This window comes from Adiantum capillus-veneris, chromosome 27, assembly GCF_014529385.1.
Source record: "Adiantum capillus-veneris isolate H3 chromosome 27, ASM1452938v2, whole genome shotgun sequence".
NCBI classification, from domain to species: domain Eukaryota; kingdom Viridiplantae; phylum Streptophyta; class Polypodiopsida; order Polypodiales; family Pteridaceae; genus Adiantum; species Adiantum capillus-veneris.
The window spans coordinates 52,741,754-52,761,930 of NC_140957.1; the positions used below are offsets into that span (position 1 = coordinate 52,741,754).

General features: G+C 47.0%; 1 protein-coding gene and 1 pseudogene across 1 annotated transcript in view; one reads left to right on the plus strand and one right to left on the minus strand.

The window, feature by feature from the left end:
* Positions 1 to 20,177, plus strand: part of LOC147421984 (E3 ubiquitin ligase BIG BROTHER-related-like) — a 44,224-nt gene that overhangs the window by 4,957 nt on the left and 19,090 nt on the right. The gene's annotated exons all lie outside the window — the stretch shown is intronic.
* Positions 12,657 to 18,461, minus strand: LOC147421985 (uncharacterized; annotated as a pseudogene).

Consider the following 20,177-nt stretch of genomic DNA (forward strand, 5'->3'; position numbering starts at 1 on the left):
TGGGGGTACTTGAGGCCCTAGAATCGGTAGTTCTATTGTGATGTGCAACAACTAATTAGATAATTATTTTCTTGTAAATAAATTAATTATTTACAAAGTCTAACATTGTTACAGTACGATAAGATAATCAATAGTAAATTTCAATAAAAGTGGGGAGCTTAAAAGCCGACTTATTGTTTGACACTTACCCGTTGTTTAGATCTTTAGTGCTTTTAGTATTTGCTTTGCTTCACGAGGATGAGCCTATGCAGGAGGATTGGGATGATATTCATGAATCCAAGACACAACTATAGATTGGGAGGTGGGATGCTCTTTTGCCCTTACCCAGAGGTGAACATCGGGCATGAGTCATGACTCATTACTCATGGGTTTTCACATTTGTTTCCTTTGCGGCCACCGACTTCGCCTCTTTTTGTATTGCACCACCACATGAGTGATTGAGTCTTGACATGCCACCCAGTGACTCTTACAATTGTTATTTTGCACTCTACGCTCTACATATCTTTTTGTAGCTACTTGTAGCGCCTTGGCTAGCCTTGTAAGCCATCTTCATAATCTATCATCTTTTTGCTTCAAGCTTTTGTACGGAGTCTGGATTCTATTCAACTTTAAGTTAATGTTCTTTCTATAAAAAATCAACTTCAAGATGCTTTTATGAAGGATGATCCTAGTTCATGTGTTGTGTGTACTGTGTTTCCAATCGGTTATTGTGTCGCCGCATGGCGCAATCACGTGTAAGCCTTAAGATTGAAGCATCATTGCAAAGTATACCTAAATAGGATTCTACTTGGAGTAATGGGTGTGCATGGCTCTCTACTAACATATAGGTTGAATCTAGCCTAATTTTAGCATATTTTAAGCTTACCGTTCCGGCCCCCGTTCCCATTCCGCTTTTCTGCCCCCCCCCCCCCCCCCCCCCCCCCCCCCCCCCCCCCCCCCCTTGTCCCGGAAATGTTCTAGAGGCCTCCATTTTTTTCCATGTAAGTTTGGCCTATATGCTTAAGTGATTGTACTGTGCAAGTGAGGGTATGCAACTATGACCTACCTGATCATGCATGTCCTTGGAGGCTCACAAAGTGCCAAGCTAGGTTTGAGCTAACTAAAATTGATACTGACCTATAGCAGTAGCTTGTCCACGTGGCTCCATTGTAATGTGTAGGTGACAAATGCCCTTAGGCCTTGAACTATTGGAAGGGGTTTACTTCAAACCCCACCCCTCCTCCTCTCACCTTCTCGGCTCCTTAAACATGCCAATAGTCCACGAGCCTCTCAAATAAGTGTTTGGGAGTCTCTCAACCTTAACACTTTCGTCCATACCTATTCTGCCAACATAATAGAATAGACGAGAAACTTTTAAGCACTTCAAAACAATTGAACTGAAAGAGATGCACGACACACGAGACACGGAGTGGCGGAGCTCCACCCCAAGAGAGCACTAGCCCCAAACAATGGTGCCCCTTTTGGTATTTCTTTATATTGCTTCAACTTAGTACACAAGAGGTGGGTCTGCTCTTTACCTGCTTTGGCAAGGATACTGTTATGTCCCGCTCACGAGAGAGGGGATCTAGCCCAGACGCCGTCGGGTGGGCGTCCAGTGTCCCGGCGGACGTAGTGTGAACACGGCCAGTGTGGCCGGCCATTATTATAAAAGGGAGGTCAAGGCCTCATTTGCTGTTATCCACCCCCCACTAACAGAGTGCCAATGGTTAGCCCGCGAGGCTAGGAGTGCGCGAGGTCACCTCGAGGAGGTGAGGCCGGGTGGTATGGGACGCTGGGTCTTACAGTTGCACGCCTACGTCCTCGGATGCTGGCCTAGCACGAGGGAGCTGCCGGATGGTGGCTATGGTCGGGTAGTTCGTCCGACGCGTGTTTGTAGGAGGTCTGTGTAGCTGGGAGATCCACTCCTTGTGTTTGTTTCATGGTATCAGAGCTGTCTTGGCTGCACGAAGGATTGTGTGCACACCTACGGGCTGGTTCGAGTCGGATAATCATTGTTTCATGCAATTTTTGATGAAATTGTTTTCCTTCTCATATGTGTAAGCGGGCGAAATTTAATGTGCTTTGTGCTGATTTTTGATGAAATTCAACAATTTAGCAGGTGCAAGTGCTGAAAATTGGAGTTTTTTTTGGCGAATTCTATTGATTTTCAATGGACATCGGAGGATTGTTTATTGAATTGCTGGTTTTAGATTGAAATTCAGCATGCTGTCAAATATTCTTGGTACTCTTCCTCTGTGCGAAGCATAGAGAGAGAGAGAGAGAGAGAGAGAGAGAGAGAGAGAGAGAGAGAGAGAGAGAGAGAGAGAGAGAGAGAGAATTACCTCTCCCTTGTTTCCTCTGTACAGAAGCAAGTCTCTGCTGTAGCGCTGAAAGAGAGAAGCAGCCAGCGTGATTTGTTTTTTGACATGGAGGGAGCATCCAGCGTGGGGTTCCAAAGTGGAACCAACATGGGATTGTTTTTTGTGATGGTCTTGTGTTGGGCACAAGCATACACAAGCCCCTTTTGGTTCTACGTGCGCTGATCCTCTCTCTCCACGCGTCGTTAGTCTGGCCAACGCTGCCTTCGCAAATGAATTCACGCTGCTGGTCTTTTTTTTTTAACGCTACCACTTAAGCTTGGTTTATTTAATCAAGTGACCCTTTATTTTTTAAGTGTGGCCAGGACACCTTGAGTTTTTAAAAAGGGTGTGAAACCTGCACAATAAAAGAACCCACTTTTTACAGAGACTTGAAAGTTTGCAAAGAGTGGAAAGTTTAACTCTCCTGCTTCTCTCCCACCGCTTCTCGCTCTCATCTGTTCGCGCTCACGCACCCCTGCCGTTACCTGCACGTCTCTGTATGTTCCCGTTGACGCGGTCGAGCGTGGAATTTCATCTTTTCGTGACGCGAAAAATCCGAATTCAATAATGTTTCTCTCAGTTTCCCGAAATGGAGTCCTCCAGTTTTGATTTACTCCAGGTAAGAAATTATTTTGTGTTTTTGTACGCCATTTTCATGGAATATAAGCATTAATATTTGTCATCTCGAGGGGCTTTACATGGCCTTTTGATACTCATATTTTACTCCCGAAAACACAGCTCAGTCGACGACTCTAACGTTTTCTGTGAGCGGATTTGAAAGTCGACAATTGCCGATGCAAATTGCCGACAGTGTGCGTCCACAGGTTGGACGAATCACTCAATTCTCCGGTGAGGAGAGAGAGTGTACAGAGGTTGCAGTTAATAATTGGCTTCGCCAATGGACAAGTTATGTTGATTTCCATGAAGAATCAGATGCACAAAGGATGCAGATGCTTCCTCGGTACTTGAAGGGTGCCGCACTCATTTGGTGGTGTAACATGACAGAAAAACCTGCGACGTGGGTTGATTTTGTGCGAATCACTTCACCATAAAGGATTCGTTGAAGGCATACCTAGGCTTCAGAGCCTGTCGATGAAAACAATGTCATTCGACCAATATACTACCGCCTTCAAGGAAGCCCTCTACCTTACTAATTTGGACTTTGAACATGCTGTCCACATGTATATCCTCGGCCTACACGAGTACCGTTGGGCATTACTCAGAGGTAAACCTCCGACAGATGTCGAAGATGTTGTGGCTAAGGCCACGATGCTCTACAAGATAAGAGAAGAAAGTAATATTGTACCCATCCATCCACTCACAGCCTTTCCACCAGTCAATATCCAAATTTTTGGTAAGCTCATTTCAATTTGAAATCCATCATTTAGCGCACAGTTCATGCACTAATTGTACTTTTAGCACCAAAGTGTTTGATAAGCACGATCTTCTCCATTTCCCTGGGAAGATCCATGGTCACCACTTGACCGTACTCCTTGATAATGGAAGCTCACACAATTTTGCGGATGCAAAATTGGTGCAGAAACTGAGCCCGCGGACGCGGGACAGTGACCATGAGTATCGTGTGAAGATGGCTCATGGCGAGGATACGGATGCATGGAATGAGATGGTTCCAGACTTGTCGCTCGAGCTGGCTAATTACAAAGAGAACCTGGATTTCCACATCATGCGCTTGGACAGAGCAGATGTTATTTTAGGAATTCCATGGTTTTATGATAAACAAGACTCATTGTATATAGACTATGTACATCACTCTCTTGTTTTTGTTAAGTAGGACATGCCTCATGTATCTGTGTCGCTTTGTAATCAGAAATCTGTAAATAATGGTTTTGCAATACCAATTGTTACTGCTTTGGAAATGTATAAAGATGCAAAGTCTTCTGATGTTGACTTTTATCAATGTGTACTATCTGTTTGGTTTGATTTGTTAGCGCTTGGTACTTCTGCCACCACTGAATTTCGTAAAAAAGGGCCGAAGACTTTGGGTCCTCACCGTAAAGGTAATCCCCCTGTTGTCTGGAATGAGCGTCTCGACGAGAGCTTTCGGACACTGAAGCACTTGGTGACTACTGCGCCAATATTGCACATTGTGGATCCTAGCAAACCGTTTGTGGTTGAAACAGATGCTAGTGATTATGCCATTGGTGCGACATTATACGAGGATGGACGTCGTGTTACGTTTGAAAGTAAGAAACTTTTTGATGCTGAGATGCGTTATCTAACGTATGAGAAGGAGCTTTACGCCGTAGTACACGCACAGGGAATGGCGGCACTACTTGTATGGCTCTACGTTTGTTGCATGGACAGATCATCACTCCTTGCGCTATATCTGTGATCAGGGTGATCTCAGAGGCCGGAAGGCTAGATGGGTTGAGCTTATGCAAGAGTTTGACTTTGAGATCCGTTATAGAAAAGGATCTAGCAATCGAGTTGCCGATGCGCTCAACAGGATTCCTGAGATTAATGCCTTGTTTATGGCTGAAATCTCGACGCCTAGCGCTAGCTTCTAGCCTGCAGATCAGTTTTCAGTTTTCAGCCCCTCCTTGCGAAACCGGTTGGATCTGACCTCGTCTGCATCCCATTGCGATCCGGTACTTCGGTAGCCCATCGAACCTCACCTCGGCCATTCCCTCACCGTCATCGAGTGGTCACATTGCTGTCCATCATTGGCATCGTCGAGGTCTGCGTTTTCAGCCATGCTTTATGCAACAGATCTGCTATGTTTGGCGCGCCAGATGTGTGTTTTTGCAGCCAGTTTTCAGCCCTTCATTCCTCTCACATCGGGAGCGCAATTCAGCCCTAGATCTAGGTTCTTGGTGGCCATGAGCATTCCCACATCGAGAAGGATCCAAAGGGTTGGTTGGGACCCCATCGAGTGTCATTCTCCTCTTCTCTCTCTTCTCTCTCATTCAAGCTAAAAGGAATCACTAACGCAAGGAAAGAAAGAAAAGGATTTATGGAGTGTAAAACCTAGATCTTCACCATTTCAATTCCGATGCACCTGACAGATAGGCCCAAGGTACACATAACTGCGACTGTTACTGCCATTTGCTATTGCACACTGGACCACTGACATGGTCTCCACATGGGCTGACACCCTAGCCTCCTGGCTCTAGTGGGATTTCCTCCTAGCAAGAGAAGAGAGAGAGAGAGAGAGAGAGAGAGAGAGAGAGAGAGAGCATGGAAATCTCCTCTTTGGTGCAAGCACCTCGGATGTGGTGCTCTGCGTTTGAGTGATCGCATCGTCTTTGTGTAAATTGTCTGAGAAGAAAAAGGCAAGGACAAATCCCTTGCTGCTCACAAACTGCCAGTGTGCTGCTCCCCCTTTGTTGGTAGGGCAAAACACTGGGCTACAGAAATCGCTAGGGAAAGCGTCTCTAGAAAACGCTGGAGATGTGCCCTCCCTTTGCCCAATCCCCCCCCCACAAGGGCTGCCCACTAGGAGCACCCTGCACTTGAAAGCCTATGCACACTATATCCTTATGGTACCCCTGCCTACTAATATATACTCCCAGGTATGCTGGTCGGCCAGCCATTAAGCCGCCCCACAACCTCATAAATATGCAAGAAGTGAAAAACAGACACGAGAGCCGTGTGGGCTATAGAGAAAACACCGGCAAGGTTGGGAAAAATATTCCTAGCCTGTAAGAGCTTAATGGCCATGGAACCAACCCAAAACCTTGAGCTGAACATGTTTAGACACATCCCGACATGAGAAAATAACCTCATTCTTGTCGGGGATAGCCACAAAATAGCCCTCACTCCATCTAGAGAGATGCCATCACTCTTAACAGCTTCATAGGGGTAACGTGCTCATGCATAGACTCCAAATGATCCCAAATTTGCTTGGCGCTTGCCATTGCCTTCACGTGATGCAAAATCTGTGGGGTACAATTCAAGATGATAAAAACATAGTTACCGGGGGACGCCCATTTAGGAGGGGGAATGTTGGAACGGCGTTCCGGGATACAGTCAAGCCAAGGGACGTTTTGGAACGGCTGGCCGTTCTGGACAAGCAGTTGATACCAGAATGGATAGCTCAGAACGGCCAAACTTTCAGATTTTGTTCTTGTGAGCCAAATTTTCAGTTTTTGGTTTTCCATCTTGTGAGCCTGTGGCTTATAAAATGCCCCTCCCCCCACCCCTTGCCTTCACAATGCACACAAGGCTCAAGCTTTCAAGGGCCAAGCCTCAAGCTCTATCCTCTCGAGTCTCAACTCTCAAGCTCTAGCCTCTTTCAAGCTCTCAAGTCCACATAGTACAAGCTCTCTCCCTATCTCTCTCTTCCTCTCTTCCTCTCCCTTTGTCTCTCTCTCTCTCTCTCCCTCTCCCCCTCTCTCCCTCTCAAGCTCTCAAGTTACATTGCCCACATCGTGCCATGTTTGCCATAATAATGTTGAATGGTCTTTAAATCAAGGTTTTTGTGAGTATTAGAGTCAAAGGAGTCAATGACTCTAATACTACTTGCTTTCAATCACTCAAAGCTAAAAATTGCATTATTTGGGTGTTTTTTATGCCTCCCGTTCCGTGTCATTCCCGTTCTGGACCCCTCCCCGTTCCCCGGAGAGGCCCGTTGCCTTTACCGTTCCGCATTCCGGGTAACTATGGATAAAAGACTACATTCGAGCATTGGCACGCTCTCAAAGTGCATCCTTTCCACTGTAGATGGCTTCTCCACCTTCTCGGTCACAAATAACCCGAGATCATACGAGTTGAATACCGCCATAATCGTCATTTTACAAAGTGCTATATTCGGTATCATCTACTTGACGATCAGCCAGAAAAGTCGTAATGGTAGGAATCTTGACAGGTTTCTCATCCGGCTCCTTTTGATACCAATCCCATGTAGCACTTGACTACGATTAAACACCACCAGCATTTGAGTCACCTTCAAGTTGACGGGAAGAGTATGGTTGTGTGAAGAGGATAGGCTCGGAAACAGCTCTGTACAACTTCAAATCAGCACGATTCTTAGACATAAATGGGCAGCCAGCCAACTGGCTCTCCTCAGACCGCTACTTCACCTCCAATTCTGGGTCTATACTCGATCGAAATGGCCGCTCTGAATTTGAAATTACTCCAGCCAATTGTTAAAATTATTCATCTCAAGTGAATGCCCAATGTGATCCTATTAATTTATTTTGTCATTTTAGGTCTTCATTTTACTTATTTGACATGGGTCTTGGTCGGGCAATTCAAGAGAGGGGTATTTAAGTCCCCAAGTAGTAATCATCTAATTCATTGCCTAGTTGAGTTGGTTTGAGCAATCTCCCCCCCCCCTCTCTCTCTCTCTCTCTCTTGGTCGGGCTGCTGTCTGAGTGCGAGGGTCTCTCTGCAGCGAGGAGGACAACTCTTTCTCTCTCAGCGCAGCGGGTGCGCGTGCTTGGGGATACAGGTCGCCCGAGGGGACTGTTCATTCAAGCACAGCAGGGAGCTGCGCTGGCTGCGAGCTATCCTCAGAGGGAGGTGCGCGCTGTACAGTTGGCAGTCGAGACAGGTTGCCGTGCGGGGCCGTTATTGAACGCACAACAAGGTGTTGTGCTGCCAGCAGGTATTCCATTAAGGGGGGCTACGGGCCTTACCATTCACAGCATGTCAGAGGTTCAGCAGGAGGCCTGCCCCCTGTTAGTATCGGTGCCTGTAATAGGCTGTGGCTCAGGACTTCTTCACGAATACAGGTGGGGGCATCAGGACTGGTTCACACAGGGAAGGAACTCCACGGAACTCAGGCAGTTCGCTTACTGCTCGCCGCGAGCCGACCCAGCAGGGGGCCACGTGTTGTTTTTGCTGCGCAGGCCGCGAGCCTTCCCTCTGCGGAGGCCGCGTGCCGATGCCCGCAGTGGGCTAAGGTTGTGTATTTACCCGCATCGGGTTGTGGGTGTTCCATTGCCGCTTGGTCTCTCAACTGTGTGTTTAGTGTGGCCGTCTTGTGATGGAGGTCATAAGCACAAATCCAGCACTTCCCGAGAGCTCTAGCCCCTCCCCCTTGAGTGGTTTGCATGCAATGGCATCACCAGCAACGAAGAAATCAACTTTTATGTCTACCAGCAAGAGGTTAGCAAACATGGAAAGGAGATGAAGGCGTACAAGACAGAGATGGAAGAGTGGAAGATGGAGAAGGCGGTCTTTCTTTAGTGGAAAATCAGTGAGGCCGAACTTCGAACTGTGGAGAAAATGGAACATCGGGCCAAAATTGAAGAACTCAAGAATCAGATTTTAGTCCTCAAGAGAGACCTTAGCCGAGGCAAGAGACAATGGTGGACTAGAAGAGGGAGAAATCCAACCCTCAGTGATAGAAGAACTTAAGGTAATCAAAGAGCAAATGCAAGCCATTAAGGAAGAGGAGAAACAATAGGAAGCAAGATTACCAAAACCCATAAGAAAGTGGAGGAAGCAGAAAAGTGGATTTCGGTCGCAAAGAAGGGCAAAGGCATGGAGGTATCAATCCCCACTCCCACCATCATCAACATGACACTTGAGGAGGAACAACGAAGACGTATGAGGGCCTTGCATGTGAGGGTTACCGGCCTCAACAATTGGGACAAAATTGATAAGGAAGTACAGGAGCTCATGGTACTAACAGGGATGCAAAAGCGACACACACAAGAGCATGTAGAGTTGGTAAGAAAAGTGGAGGCACGGGGGAAACATCGAGAGGAAGAGCTCTCATACTGCGCTTCCCCTCTATTGAGGAGAAGGACTTTTTGAGAAAGAGGCCCACTCTCAAAAAGACTGGTATCTTCCTTGGTGACGATCTCACCCTCTCACAGCTTACCCACATGCAGGAAGTCATGCCAGAGATTAGGGCTGCAAGAAAAAAGGGGAAGACAGCTTTTTACAGAGAAGGAAGAGTGGTCATTATGGAGAGACGCCCTACATGACGGTGCGAGACCTATGGGACCACACTCAGGATGGCGGTTTGGAACTGTAATGGTTCGTATAGACTTGATGTGGGGGCCTTTGAGGACAGCTTCAGAGATATAGACATTGTTTTCTACTCTGAGACTCATCAGGCTCCAGGACAGTTGATGCCGCATATATCCGGATACAGATGGGAGACTGCTTGTCGGACATGCACCAGATCTGAGCATGGGACTAGAGGATTAGGAGGTGTAGCAGTTCTTTTCAGAGAGAAGCTCCAGCCACTACTGCACATAGTTCGGAGAGATGATCAGGCCAGATACATGTGGGTGAGACTGAGGGCAGAGACTGGACGTTTCTTGTACATCGCCATATGCTATTTTCCTCCCAGCACTTCAGTATATGCTTCACCTAGAGGACAGTCTCCTTACTCTGTACTTGATGATGATATTTGGGAGTTCTCCAGGGATGGAGACATCATATTGGGGGATTTCAATGCCCGTACAGGCAGTTCACAGACGGTTTTCTATGACACCTCAGAGGAGATGCTTAGAGAGCTAGAGCCAGAGGAGATGGGGCTTGCGAGATGCTTACACGACAGAGAGCATACAGAGTATGGGAGATACCTCAGGGAGATGACGACTACTCACAGTTTAGCCATACTGAATGGCTTACCGACCTTCCCATCATCTACAGGTTTTACTTGTTTTCCACACAGACATGGGGCCAGTACTGTAGACTATGTTCTGAACATCCGAGCTTTATCTCTCACATTCAGGATTTTACAATGGGGTCCAGGCCTGTTGGAATAGCAGTAGATCATGCACTTTTGACATTATCAGTCTCCTTTGAGTACAATACATCTCAGGCCTCATGGGGTGGTAGACATCCACGCTATACTTTTACACCAAAGACTGACTCAGTCTATGCAGAGGAGATTCGTAGACTTTTATGCACATCAGAGCCAGTATACACAGTGGAGGAGATCACATCTATGCTGATAGTGGCATTACATGGGGCAGCGACAGAGGCATATCCACACACTCAGCCTGGTCAGAGACGTCGTTCTGGGCACATGCCTCAGAACAGCTGGTATGATGAGGAGTGTCGATAGAGGAGAGCTCAGATCCAGAGGGAGCTTGCATTGGGAGTGATCACCTATAGACAGTCTTGTATTGCTATACGATTACTAGTACGACGGAAGAAGCGAGCTTTCTTGGTCCAGATGGAGCAGGATTTATATAAGCTCTTCCTTAGTAGAGATTTAGGAGAGGCTTGGCGTCTATTCCATGAGCAGTCTCCCCCACCCGTGATTACTTCTACGGAGATATAGAGGCAGTATGCAGCATCATTATACACTGTACCTGGACAGCCACCACTACCAAATCCACCACAGCCATGCCCGGCTACGAGCACCTTCTTTACCATTGAGATGGTAGAGAGGCCATTGACAGGATGAAGGCTAGACGGGCACAGGATCATGAGGGTTTTGTAGTAGAACACATTATACATGCTGGGGACTTGTTGGCAGAGATGCTTGCACGGTTGTTCAACCGTGTCATGTGCGAGGGCTTTCTTGAGTCTTGGAGATTGCCTACTATTGAACCTATCTTCAAGACGAGACCCCACAGTGCCGGGGAATTACCGTACTATCATGGTAGGACACACATTGGTACGGTTGTATGCATCCATCCTTGAGCATAGGCTGAGCAGTTGGGCAGAGATTATGGGCATACGGGCACCTGGAGCAGGATTGCATGAAGCCTTGCAAAAGGCTATGAAGCTTTACCCTCGGGGTAACTTGCAGATACTTATGGAATCAACTCGCATAGCTGATGGAATACATGACAAGGGTACTCCCAGGAAGATGGAGCAAAGCACTTACCATGCCAAGCAGAAGGCTCTCCATGAGCAGCCTACCTCTACTTCTTCTTCTCAAAAGAAGAAAAGAACCACCTCCGAAGCAGAAGCAAAGCCAAATCAGCCCCCTTATCGAGTTAGTCTAATGCAGCAAGAGGAAATTCTCCAGCAGGTTAACGAACTTTTGGAGAAGGGCTTAATAAGGCCTAGTACTTCTCCATATTGTTCACCTGTCTTGCTAGTACAGAAAAAGGATGGCACATTCTGCATGTGCATAGACTATAGATCTCTAAACAAGATCACAATCAAGAATCGATTTTCAATCCCTCGGATTGACGACATTCTTGACAAGTTACAAGGAGCAAGTGTCTTTAGTCGTATAGACTTGAAGAGCGGTTATCATCAAATCCGCATAGCTCCTCAGGATGTGCATAAGACTTCATTTAGAACAACCTTCGGGTTGTATGAATTCTTAGTGATGCCTTTTGGACTCACTAATGCACCAGCCACTTTCAACAAAATGATGGATAGAATCTTCCACTCATATAGAAGCTTTACAGGCGTTTTCTTTGATGACGTCTTAATCTTCTCAGAGACGGAAGACGAACACTATAAGCATCTCGCATTAGTGTTTGAAGAATTACGCAAACGCAAATTATTTGTGAATGCTAAGAAGAGTGAGTTCTTTTTAAAAGAAATCCACTATTTGGGCCATATAGTATCTCACAACCAGGTGAGAATGGACCCTGATAAGATTCAAGCAGTTGTAGAATGGCCTACACCAACTACAGTACATGATGTACGAAGTTTCCTTTGCCTCTGTTCCTATTATCGACGTTTCATTCGAGCTTTTGCCGCGATAGGAGGTCCCCTCCATGACCTGACAAAGAAGCGGATTCCATTCCATTGGGGGTCTGGACAAAAACAAGCTTTTGAAAAGCTTAAGTATCTACTCTGTCATGGACCTATCCTCACCGTCCCTGATCTTCGCAAACCTTTCGAGGTATACTGCGATGCATCTGGAGATTGTGTAGGAGCAGTTTTGAACCAAGAGGGTCACGCCATAGCCTACGAAAGTCGGCGCCTTAAAGATGCACAGTTGCATGTCTCCATATACAAGAAAGAGCTAATGGCAATAATTCATGCTCTTTCCATTTGGAAAGACTATCTGTTGTCAATCTTCTTGAATGGAGTGACTTTCAAGAGAACGTCCCAAAACCTATCCACATAGCGTGGAACAGTTTCGTTCTCTGACTGTGAGAGTCGATCCCATTCTTTCTTTACCTCCTCCTCATAGTCTGGAGGAACTGTGCGTAGAACTCCTTCTTGAAAGCAATCCAATCTTGGGGTTTGTGATCTTTCAGGATAAGGGTTAACCACCAACTCCTGGCAGTGCCTTTCAGGTACATACTGACATGGCGAAGCTTGGATCTTTCATTAAAATTCCCTTCTGCAAATGCAACTTCAAATTGGCGGATGAAAGCCAAAGCTTTGTCATTATCACGTCGTCCATTGTAGGTGTCGAATTTCACATCTTTGTCTCCCGACTTGAATGTTTTCTGCCTGTGGTGCTTCTTCTTACTCCTTAAGTACAGGAGTCCTTTCCCTTGACTGCACTTCTTGCTGCAACGGATCGTCCAGAAACATGTCCTCTGGAGCGACGATGCCATCCAGATCTTTCATGAAAGAAAACTGAGGAGAATCAGGGGGATCCTGCTCTTGAACCTTTGGATTAAACTGCACATGACGTTCTGGAGGTTTCCTCTGCCTCTCGTGCATGCGGGAGGTTCCAATCAAAGGATCTTTCCTTGGTTCTGGCGCCTAGGATTAGAGATGTCTCGGATTATTTCTACTTGAGATACAAAGACATAGAGACTCTCTATTGAGAGGGCATAGACAGAGACAGTCCCAGAGACGCATCTCAGATTTCTTCAGTCCGAGTACCACAGAGGCAGAGGGGCCACCACCACCACCACCACAGAGCTCGGTTCCCACCCATACACACACCAGTGGTACTCTCATTGACCGAGCTTTAGAGTTGGGGAGATCGAGACGGCCACGACTGAGGAGGGGAGCCATGCAGCACTTGACGGATATTGCGGCAAAGGATCCACAGGATTCTAGCATGGGTGTCGATCAGGATAGGCTTCATGTTACTGCTATATTGAATCATGGTGACACTTATGCCCACTTTGTACCTTTGTGGCATTATACCATTGCTCACCTTACTAGCCACCCATAGGAGTCGCTAGCACTCCTAACTCAGTTTCTAGCTTGTAGTTTTCTTTGTTTGTACCTAGACTTGGTAATAGACTCACCATTGTAATCAGTTTGGTCTCATAGGTCATTATTGCCTTTTGTAGACGTTAATATAACATTTCATTTCATTTCATCTCTCTCTCTCTCTCTCTCTCTCTCTCTCTCTCTTTTCTGTCTCTGGGGATGTCTCTCTTTACCTCTCCTTAGTAAGGTTTCTCTATGCTTGTGTAACTCAAGTAGATAAAGCCCAAGACATCTTTGATCCTCATAACTCATGACCCTAGATAGAGGCCCAAAATGTCACCAGGAGGTGTATTTTTCCTGTTGCCTTCCGTAAATAAGTATTAGATATATTTATTTTATTTTTACTTGTTTGTCCCAAAACCCTTGAAAAGGTGCAAGTGGACATTGCATGGCCAGTGTGAAACGGCTGCAGCCAAATGGGTTTCTCACATCGGGGATCTAGGTCAGCCAGACAGGGACTGCCCGGGCCAGTTAGCACTGAATTCTGATGAGTATGGAAGCTCGTGTGCGCCAAACTGGAATTTGGGCCACTCGTCAAGTCACTGCAACTTTATAAGTTGAAAGGGGCCAGTAAATTAACCCACATTGTAGATGTTGGTCAAATGGTAGTCTTCAATGATGGTCAGGAGACCGATAGGGACGCCATGGAAGCATCTCCTAAAATTTAGGGAACTGCTATTTTTGACCGGAAAATGTGTTCGCGTCATTAGCTCTGGAATGACAAGGGGAACATTTTATTGCTCTGCTGCCAAGTCAACTGGCGCACCAGTTGAGATATTTTTAGCAGGGAAAGCCCAAACTCGAAAACTGGGCGACGTGTCAGCCTGTGAGCGATTCTGCCACTCTGGGAGGCAAAAATGAGCTGCATATCAACAAAGGGGGCGCCATTTTCGGCCTCAGGTGGATTGTAGCAGGTATGGAAATATGGAATGCTTACCTTGCCCTCTATGCACAGTATGGTGACGGGAGTGATGCCCCGCACGCTACATACTGCTCTCTTTCTCCCCTACGTAAGTATGTTATGCCCCACTAGTGGGCTTCTCATTTGACCTATGTACAGTTCTGGGGGTTTATGCGCGTTTGCCAAGGCAAGAGCCTTCTGAACAGGTACCGGATTAGCTAATTGCTAATCCCCCACAGGTACGCACAATTCCATCACGAAAGATTGCGACTTTGGAGAGTTTTCTCGCGTGAAAACTCGCCCAATTCACAGGGGAACTGTCCCATTGCGTGCAGGAGCCCTTGGGACACGCGTAGGCGTGTTCGCTCCGCTAAAAACGATCCGAAACAGCGAATTACAGCCTGCTGTGTTTTTCTGCAGGTTTAGGGTTTCGCACCTAAACTGCAAGGGAACACCGGGGGAGTCTCGTGAGAGCCTTGGGATGCGTGTACAGGCTTTTGGGCACCCGGCAGTGAAAAACAGGGAATTACAGCCTGCTGAAATTCTGTGACAGCTCACCAGAAAGCTTCCAGATCGCGAGGGAATCCGTTCTAGACAGGTGTTTTTGACCTACAGGGGTTTTTGCGCCGTTATGTTGCCAAAATCAGGTCGAAAACCTGCGTTTTCAGCCCTCGCCAGGTTTGGACAGCTTTGTGAAAGCTTGTGCGAAGTGGTCGGATCGTCTACCTTAATTTGAATAAAGAAATACCGAAAGGGGCGCCAGTCTTTGGGGCCTACAGTGTGTCGGTTTCGTGTGCGCAGTGACTCTAGTCGCTGGACGCAACTGTGTTCTCTTCCCTTCTTAGTGCTCTGTGTAAAGTTAACAGGTAATTGAAATAGTACCGCCCTCTACGTTGTACGGGCCGGTTATACAAACCCTTCTCTAAATACACAGTGAAAACGACCTCGTATCTCATAGTACACTGTGCAATGACATATGTAATGTACTTCTGTCTCTGGCTCTAGATGGCATAAGCGGCATATTCTGTTAACTGCTGGTGTCCCTCTGAATCTGCCAGTCTCAATCTCGAGCTGATGTGAGGACGTGCGTATCTGGCCAATGGCACAACGCAAACCATGCGAGAGATGCGTGTCCATATAGCTAGGTCGAATCACAAACCCATCAACCGTGAGGTGGAGAAGATGCTCTCTATAGAAAGCCATCTTTTGTGCCCAACTCTTGTAACGGCTCTATCCATGTCCTCCTCGTGTCCAGCTGGATCAAATCCTGATGGATGAGTCTATTAATCTCTACCCGTGTCAGAGACCTCAAGGGTGCCTGAAGAGAGTATTGAAAAGGAGGCAACCTGTCCATGGTGAAACCATGTGTCTGAAACCATGATGTCATCTGAGCATACCAGCATGATGTATCCCCGTTAAGAGCTAATTGTCTGGAGGACTCTAGAGCCACCCTGGCATATCTGTCTCTGGTAGTATCCCACAGACTGTGCACAAAGGAGATTGGTCTTGTGAGCGCCTGAATCTCCATAGGGGGGGCAGCTAATTCCGCTCGAATGATATCATGTGGTACAGAAACCTTGGCTCTAATCAGCCGAGAGATCATAGATACCAGGGGATTCTCCATACGCCTCCACCCATCCTGGCCTATAGAAGGTCCCCAAACATGCACCCCATATAACATAGTAGAGGCAACCAAAGTATCAAAGAGCCATAACTTTGTCCTAGGTTCCTGGAACTGAACCTGTGAACACATCCTCTCCATTCCTCCCAGAGCTGCACCGGCTCTAGTTAGTCTAGTCTCTGCTGCTCTTCTTAAAGAATATCTCGGCCCAGTGAAGACTACCCTCAAGTAAGTGTATGCATCTATATACTCCACAATCTCCTGACCATATTTGAAAGTAGGTACTGATCTCTTGACCCATTGCGGTGTGGTGTTAAACACCATAACCTTTGTTTTACCTAGGTTTACACCCAGTCCACTATCCTCTGCAAAACTGCGTAGTGCGTCCAAATGTTGTTGCATACCTTCTGGTGAGTCAGATATCAGTACAATATCATCAGCATAAAGCAACAATGGGATCCACGTCCCTGCCAGCTGGGCACCCCTGTCACCCTTTCTATCAATGTAATCAGACACCTCCTCAACATACATACCAAATAGAGTAGGAGACAATGGGCAACCCTGTTTCACTCCAATAGTAGAGTGAACTAAATCAGATACCCCTTCTAGAGTGCGTACATGTCCCACCACTGATCTGTACAAAGCCATTATCCCCCAAATTACCTCTATGGGCACCCCCATCTCTTGCAGTCTGCGCATCAATCGAGCCCTTGGTACCATGTCAAATGCTTTGCGAAAATCCACAAAGCTACAATAGATCCGTCTCCCATGTGCTCCCATGTGCTCTGCCCTCCTCAATGATGGCCCTGAGTGTCAGAATATGATCAAGAGTGGAGAAACCCCTCCTGAAGCCGGCCTGACCCTTTGCTCGTACACCCTCGTCCTCTGCCCAGCTACTCAAGTGTTGCTCCAGAATAGATGCATACAATCGTGCCAATGTGTGTCCAACCATAATAGTGCAGTAATTCTCAGGCTTTGTAGGGTCACCAGCCTTGAAGATGTGCACAATATTAGCCAACCTCTAGGTCTCAGGTAATCCCTCACACATGGCACGATTGAACAACACTGCGAGAACCTCCATCAGCATATCCTTGGCATGTATAAAGTGCTCCGCTACTAGACCGTCATGATCATATGTCTTCCTGGTCCTCATCCTGTCGATGGCCCTTCGTACCATCTCAGGTGTAAAGAAAGTGCCCGTAGCTGGGCAAGGCTTGGTAGGGTCTCGAAGGGGTTCCTGTCCCGGAACCGTATATAATGATGTCGCATATTGGCCCCACACATCAGGTGAAGTAATCACTGGGGGAGGAGAGTGCTCATGGAAGAGTCGCCATGCCTCTCTTGAGTCCCTACTCAAGAACATCTGATATAAGTCTCGCTCCATCTGAGCTAGGTAAAGCTCGCTTCTTCCGTCGCACAAGGCGTCGGAAAGCAATCCGAGACTGTCTGTAAGTGATGACTCCTAACAGAAGATCCCTCTGAAGCTGGGCTCTCATCTCTCTGCATTCCTCATCATACCAGCTATTCTGGGGCATGCTCCCAGAATGTCGTCTCTTACCCGGCTGAGTGTGTGGGTATGCCACTGATGCAGCCCCATGTAGTGTCTTAGTCAGTATATTGGTGCACTCCTCCACTGAGAGGCTTGTACCATTTGTGCCAGCTGTGCCTTCCAATAGACGGTCCAAGATCTCCTTTGTATAAACGAAATCAGTCTCTTGTGTAAATGTGTAGCGGGTGTGTGGCCTGCCTCCTGGTGTCTGGGTTGCACTATACTGAAAGATAACGGACAATGTCAATAGAGCATGATCTACTGCTATGCCCATTGGCCTGGCTCCCACTGTGAAATCCTGAATGCAGGGGACAAAGCTTGGTTGTGTCATAACATAATCCACTGTACTGGCCCCATGTCCGTGTGGAAAGCATGTGAAACCGGCTGCTTCAGGAAATCGCTGTAAGCCATTAAGTATGGCTAATCCATGTGTAGTCGTCATTTCCATGAGGTATCTTCCATACTCCGTCTGCTCTCTATCATCAGAGCATCTGTCCAGTCCAAGCTCACCCACATCCATCTCTCTGAGCATCTCATCTGAAGTGTCGTAGAAGACTGTCTGCGAGTTGCCCGTTCGGGCATTAAAATCCCCTAGGCGAATGATATCACCATCCCTAGAAACTCCCATATGTCATCATCTAGAATAGAGAAAGGTGACTGCCCTCTGGATGCAGTGTACATGGATGTACTGGGAGGAAAGTAACATATGGAAATATATAGGAATCGACCTATGTCAGCTCTCAGTCTCACCCACATATATCTAGCATGATCATCTCTTCGTACAATATGCAGTAATGGTTGTAGTTCCTCTCTAAATAGCACTGCTACTCCTCCTGAACCTCTGCTCCCATGCTGAGATCTCGCATTTGTCCTGTGAGCTGTCTCCCATCTGTAACCCATCACATGTGGCATTACCTGTCCAGGGGCTTGATCAGTCTCTGAGAAGAATACAATATCCTTGTCTTTGAAACTGTCCTCAAATGCACCCACGTCCAGCCTCATAGACCCATTACAATTCCAGGTAGCCATCTTCAGTGTGGTCCCATAGGTCTCGTACCGTCATGCAGTGCGTCGCTCTAAAATCACCACCCGTCCATCTCTGTAAAAGGCTATCTTCCCCTTCTCCCTTGCCGCTGTAATCTCTGGCATTATCTCTCTCATGTGTGCGAGCTGTGAGAGAGTCAGGTCATCCCCGAGGAAAATACCTGTCTTTTTAAGAGTATGCCTCTTCCTCAAGAATTCCTTCTTCTCTTCCAACGAGTGGAAGCGTAGTATGAGAGCTCTCCCCTTTGAAGATTCTCCTGCGCCATCACTTTTCTTACCTACCCTCCATGCCTTTGTGTGCAAAGGTTTCTCCATCCCCATCATGGATGTTAGGCTTGTGACCTCTTTCTCCACATTATTTATGTCCTTGAGCCCGGTCACTGTCACATGCAGTGCTCGCATCCGCCTTCTTTGTTCCTCTTCGAGGGTCATGTTGATAAGCGTCGGTGTACAAGGAGTTTCTTGACCTTTCCCTTTCTTGGCGACCTCAATCCATTTTTCGGCCTCGTCTGCCTTTTTCTGTGTCCGTGTTATCATCTCCGCCCATGAAGATGTCTTTGCTACACTCAGTTTCTCTTCCTCTGTGATCATCCTTACCTGTTCCTTGATTTCATCTATTACCGAGGGCTGAAATTCGCCTTCCTCCAGCCCATTGTTTACTCTATCAGGAAGCTTCTGTTTAAGGGCTGAGACTTCATTTTTGAGTGTCCGTATCTCGGCGTTTGGGTTATCCTATTTAAGGGCTAAGACTTCTTCTATGAGTGTCCGTATTTCTGCGTTAAGGCTCTCTTTCTCCTTCTTCCACTGTGAGCCTTCATTGAAGACCATCTGAAAGAGGTTGGCCTTCTCCTTCCACTATCCTTTCATCTCTGTTTTCCACTCCTTCATTTCCCTCTCCATCTGCGCCATCCGCTTGTTCGTTAGCATGAAGGTTGCCTTTGCTCGCGACTTGCAAACAGGCGAGACATTGACGGCTTCCGTGTCTTGTGCAGGGTCTTGTGCAGGGGAGATTGCTTCCATGTTTTGTCGTTCAAGAGATGTCTCGGGCTCACTTACCATTTCGCACGCAAAATTTTCGCTGAATACTGAGTGAATGATGTTGCCGCCTACGCGTGTGATGATACCGCCCGTGCGCTCTTGCCGCCATCTACACGTATGATTTCTCTGTCTGCATTGTTTTCGCCTCCGTATCTGACCGCCAGCTTTTGCTCCCTCTGCGTTTCTGCAGCCTTGGAGCTGCGATTAAGCTCTGATGGCTTCTGCACTTCCTTCCAATCGCCTTCGTTTACGTTCTCCTTCAGAAGACAGCTCTTCCAATGACATGGCAAATCACCACCTCCTCCTACTGGCTTCTGCGTAGGTTTCAACCTACCCCAAGAGATCAGTCTATGTTCAAAAGGTGATGTTACTTGATTGTCCAAAAGGTGAAGCAGGAAACGCTGTCCGACAACTCAAGAGAACAACAATAACATCGAGGTTGCGCACCCTCGATGTTATTGTTGTTCTCTTGAGTTGTCGGACAACGTTTCCTGCTTCACCTTTTGGACAATTCAGTAACATTGCCTTAACGCAGAAATACAGACACTCAAAGAAGAAGTCTTAGCCCTCAAATAGGATAACCCAAACGCCGAGATACGGACACTCAAAAATGAAGTCTCAGCCCTTAAACAGAAGCTTCCTGATAGAGTAAACAATGGGCTG